At 63.4% G+C, this 5551-nt stretch overlaps 1 pseudogene; it reads right to left on the reverse strand.

The window, feature by feature from the left end:
- The window catches only part of LOC119279447, a 2323-nt pseudogene extending 1159 nt beyond the window's left edge, over nucleotides 1-1164 (reverse strand).
- Nucleotides 1165-5551: the final 4387 nt, after the last annotated feature.

A 5551-nucleotide genomic window follows, 5' to 3' on the forward strand; every position in this document is an offset into this window, starting at 1 on the left:
TGTTAGACAACCGAGCCAAGCATCAGCCGCGTGCATCAACAGGCGGGGGAGCCGAACACGCCAGAGGACTGCGTCCTCTCTACAAGCTGCGAGCAGCCTGGCGAGCGATGGAGGCATCCCTTGGAAGACCACCGCATTTCGGTGCTTCCACAGCTGCCAGCAGCAGAGCAGGAGGAAGGTGGAGCCCGTCGCCACGGGCACCCGAGGCGGGGGGGTGAGCATGTGAAGCTGCGTAACGGAGGTGGCCTCGAGGGAGGTCTTTCCAACCCCCCTCCAGAAGCGTCGGGAGAACGCACAGCCGAAGATTAGGTGATCCGCCGTCTCCAGGGGGGAGGAACATAGGGGGCAACCAGCGCCCGCGTCGTCGACAATGTGCTTGCGAAGAAGGACGTCCCGCGTCTGCACCCTGGCTTGCACCAGAAGCCAGGCGAAGAATCGGACACGGGTCGGAGCAAAATTCTGCCAGACGAAGACCACGAAGGGCACCTGCAGCCCCCCAAAGTGGCACAGCTGGTACACGCCGGCCGACGAGAGCAGCTTGCCCTTGGCGCAGCCGGGGCGTAGAACCCGCTCGTCGGGCGCCTCCGAGAGGGTCACCCCCTCCAAGGCCCGGAGGAGGATGGCACGGTCGCGAGCTCCGGCATGGTTCAGCCGAGGGACCAGCCCCCCATCGATGCCGCCGCTGAGAACCTGCTCCACCGAGGCCTCCGGCGCGGTGGCGTGGGAAAAGAGTGACGGCAGCCGCCAGGCGAGGGCGCCCCCTGGTAACCAGGCATCAAGCCAAAAGGCGGTTGTCCGTCCATTCCCCACTTGGACGTAAGAGAGAGCTCTGTACACAGGCATCAATTCGGCCAGAGAGGCCCAGTGCGCCCCTGGGAGGGTCGACGCCGCCATCGGGGTTAGGAGGGAGCGCCCAAGCTCCGCCCAGACCCAAGCACCCCAGGGGGAGTATTGCTGCGAGTGTAGCCGGTGCACCAATTTCAGCAAAAGGGAGCGGTTTTGGACCGGCAGAGCACGCACGCCAAGCCCACCCTCGTTTTTCGGCCGGACCACCTTCTCCCAGGCGACAAGGCACTGGGCACCGGAGGCCGTCTCCGCCGCCGTCCACAGGAAGGAACGCCGAAGCGCGTCCAGGGCGTGCAGCACCGACGGCGGCAACTCCATTGCCGCCATGGTGTAGGTGGGGAGCGCGTCAAGGACGGCATTCAGCAGGATGAGACGCCCCCCGAAGGAGAGCAGCTGTGCTCGCCACCCGGAAAGGTAGCGCTCGGCCTTGGCGATGAGGGGGAGGAAGTCCTCCAACGTGAGCTTGCGGTTGGAGAGGGGGAGCCCGAGGTACACCTGCGGGAAGCTCCCAACCTGACAGCCGAGGACCTGCACCATGCCCTGGAGATCTTCCGCCGAGATATGCATCGGCACGACCGTGCTCTTATGGAAGTTTATGACAAGCCCGGTAGCCGCAGCGAAGTCGTCCAAGATGCCCTTGAGGCGCCTGACAGCGCCCAGGTCAGCTCGAAGGACGATGAGGGTATCGTCGGCGTACTGAAGAACGAGAGGGGGCGCGCCAGGCAGAAGGGGGTGAGCCATCCCCCCGTCGCTCTTGATCATCCTTTGCAGCACATCGGCCACGAGCAAGAAGAGGTAGGGGGAGATGGGATCCCCCTGCCGCAGCCCCTTCTTGCAGGGGATCCAACGCCCTGGCACCCCATTCAGGAGGACCGAGGACAAGGACGACCAGAAGATGGCGTCCATCCAGTCACACCAGCGCGCTGGAAAGCCTCGCACCTCCATGATCTTCCGGAGGCTTTGCCAGTTGATGGAGTCAAAAGCCTTCGCGAAATCCAGCTTGAGGACGAGAGCCGGTGCCTTTCGCTGGTCACAGCATTGAACGACCTCGGCGGCATAGACGAAATTCTCGGAGATGCTCCGCCCTTTGATAAAGACGGACTGGTCCACATCGATGAGCTTCGGGATTTGCCTCTGGAGGCGGGTCATCAGCGCCTTGCAAACCAGCTTGATGTCACAGTTTTGCAGCGAGACAGGGCGGAATCCACCCGGCGCGAGGACCCCGTCGCCCTTAGGAAGGAGGACAATATGCGCCCGGTTGATGCAGGTGAGGTCGACCGATGAGGTGAAAACCCCATCAAACAGCCGCATGACATCGCCGGCAACTGTCGCCCAGGCAGCCTGGTAGAACGCCGGCCCCAAGCCATCTGGCCCTGGGGCACTGGTCCTTTCGAGGGCACGTACTGCTGCGTGGACCTCCGGCAGCGTGAACGGAGCAACGAGCATGTCGCCGTCCACCCTCGGCAACCCCTCGTACAGCGCCCGGATGTCGAAGCGCCACTCCGGCTCCCCCGCCGTGCCCAACAGATTGGTGAAGAAGGCGTGAAGGGCTTCCGCCTTGGCGGCGTGGCCGACGACCACCGTGCCGCCCACGTCAAGCGCCTGAATCCGGTTAACCCGGAATCGTTGGGAGGCCTGAGCATGGAAGAACCTGGTATTTTCGTCTCCCTCGCGTACCCTCCGGAACTTCCCCCTCTGGCGCCAGAACAAAGCCTGTTGGCGCACCGAGAGGGCAAGGGCGGACCGGGCATCCCCACGGAGGGCACCCTCATCACCTGAAAGCACACGGTGTTCCTCCAGGAAGTCAAATAGCTCAATGATAAATCTGCAGTTATTATCGTATTGGGGGACAAACCGGTGATTTGCTTTCCAAACCTTTGCCGCGTGGCGGAAGCACTTGACCCTAGCAGCGATATCCTTAGCACCGTCCGGAACACGGCTGGGACAAGCCCAAGAGGTGGAGGTGGAAGGGAGGAAGAGAGGGTCGAGCAGCCACTTGTTCTCGAACCGGAACTGACGCGAGACAGGGATCAGGGTGGAGGCGACAACTATGAGGGGGAAGTGATCCGAGGTCACGCGAGGCCGCGAGGTCAACGTAGAGTTTGGGAGGGTAGCGTCCCAGTCAGTGTTGAAAAAGGCGCGGTCCAGGCGAGCCAGGGTCGAAGGGGTGCGGCGGTTCGTCCAGGTGAACAGACGGTCGGAGAGGGGCAGCTCAAGCCACGACAAGGCGGCGATGAGGGCATTGAACCGGGAGGCGAGGGAGGCGCAGAAGTTGGAGTTGTTCTTCTCCTCCGGGTATCTAATGAGGTTAAAGTCTCCGAGAGAGAGCCAAGCCCCCTGAACTTGGGGAGCTAGGGAGATCATTTCGTCAATGAAATCCTGTGTGAATGAGTGGTCGGACGGCGCATAGATGTTGGAGATGGTGAAGTAGAGGTCGGAAGAGGTTGAAGCGAGGGTAGTGGTTAAGGCGTAACGCCCGGCAAGCACAGCGACTAGAGAAAGAGCGTTGGGGTCCCAGGCGGTTACCAGCCCCCCGCGCGAGCCGTCGGCCGGAGCACACTCAAAAGTAGCCATGCGAGGAGGGAGGAAAGATTTGGCCTTAAGATGGGACACAAAGGAGAGTTTTGTTTCCTGGATACATGCCACCAGAGGGTTAGCGTCATTGATAGCATTTCGGACAAGCCCACATTTGTCCACGTCCCCGAGCCCCTGGATGTTCCAGGACATGATGGACATGGAAAGGTGACTTGTACTATCCATAAACAAGGAAAGCACCAACAATTAAACTGAAACACAGGCACGCGTGGGCAACACAGAAGCCTGGCTGAGTCCGGAGACAAGCAGCAACCACACACAATAGGAAGGAAAAGATACAGGCGCCGGAGGAGTACATGCCATCCGGCCGGAGGGAGAACATAGACGGCGTGCTAATCATCAACAACAGTAGACACCGAAGCATGAGGGATAGCGGCCGCCGCACGGAGATCGGACACAGCATTCATTCCCAGGGGCTTGAGCACGGCCGCGACCACGTTGCGTTTGATAGCATTGGCACGGAGCGCCGGCGAGCACCCCTTGAGAGCGTCCTTGAGCGCACGCTGCCTGATGGCTTTCGCAGTCATGGAGACGCAGAGCGCGGGCTCCTTGTCTGCAAGGCGTTGGCTGAACCGAGCCGGAGGAGCATTTGCCGCCAGGGACGAGGAGGCTCCGTCCGTCGTGCATGCGCCATGCAACACGGATATGGGACCCGGGCCTGGAATCGCTTTTGGGCCCAGGGAAGTTGTGTCAGACGTTGGGCCATTCTGGAGAGCAGGCCCACCGTCGTGCACGTCCCCGACAAGTTCGGCGATGACAACAGTCGAAGCCGCTGTCGCAGTTGGGGGTGCAGGAGGGGGAGGGGCGCCATGCAACCTTAGAAGGAAAGCTAGCTCCCTCCCGCCTCCTCCCTGCCCATGCTGACGAGGCGGCTCCTGACGAGGGGCCGGGGCCGGCCAGCCCAACGGGTGGCCGTGAAGAGGCACCCGGGCGCCGTTGTGGGCGAAGGGTGGCGGCGGAGGCAAGCCGAAGAACGGGATGTAAACGCCGTTGCGGTCGAAGGAGTCCTCTTGCGGCCAGACCACGAGGGTGCGGATCGAGACCACCCGGGAGCCCCACACCCCGCCCCTAGGCCAAACATCGCAGGGCACATCGCGCGCGTGCTCGATGAGGAGGACGACGCGCACGGCGGAGAGGTCCTCGCCGGAGAGGACCCTATGGTCAATCTCGACGAGGTCGCCGAAGCCAGAGAAGGCCCTGGCAATCCCGACGGGGTTGATGTGCTCGGCGGGGAAGCGGGTAGCTGAGATGAAGGCAAGCGCCCGCGCCCTAGGAGGGACCCTGTCCGCCTCCTCCTCCCGTTCAAAGCGAATGCGAGCGCCCTCGAAGGGAAGCTCTCGCAGCGCTACGCAGGCTTCCCGGTCATCGCTGGAGTTGAAGCGGAGGTACATCGCTCCGATGGAGGAGCCGACGGTGTCGAAAAAAAGGTGAGGGGCAGCGTCCATCAGGGCGTCGCGAACGGCGGCAGTGGGAGAGGAAAAGGCCCCGGGAGGCTCGATGAATACCACGGCAAGACGCCTGGCCGCCGCCAGGTCACCAGTGGGCATGAACACCTCGAGGAAGTGCGGCCGCTCCGACTCCGCGGCGAGGGAGGGAGCACGCTTGGCGGACTCGGCCTCCGAGCCAGAAACCGAAGAGGCCGCCGAGCCCGAGGGGACCAGCTGCCCATCACTGTCAAAGACAGGAGTGGCGCCGGAGTGCGCGGAGAAGCCCGAGCCCGAGCCCTCGGAACTCGTCGGGGCCGCCCGGCGCTGCAGCCCCTGAGCCAACGCGAACCGCACCGGGGAGGGCGGGGACAGACGCTGGCAAGGAGAGGAGGCAGGGGAGGACGCCCCTGAGCTGTGGGGGGAAGTGCGGATGGTGCGAAGGCGAGGCAAGGTTGGAGGGGCGCGCAAGCTCCCGGGACCCCGGAGGAGGCAAAGCGTGTTTGCCGAAGAACCGCCTGAGGAACGAGAGCTCTCACCGATCTGAAACCGGGCGGGGGAAAGGCTGCAAGGCGGGCTGGCTGGGAGGGGAGGGGTGGGCAGGGCGGAAGGGAAAGGCGTGGAGGGGCGGCGTTCACCAGCCGCAACGGTCGCATCCGAGGGTGGTGGTGAGGGGGGTGGAAGGG

The sequence above is a fragment of the Triticum dicoccoides genome, chromosome 3B, assembly GCF_002162155.2.
Source record: "Triticum dicoccoides isolate Atlit2015 ecotype Zavitan chromosome 3B, WEW_v2.0, whole genome shotgun sequence".
NCBI lineage: Eukaryota > Viridiplantae > Streptophyta > Magnoliopsida > Poales > Poaceae > Triticum > Triticum dicoccoides.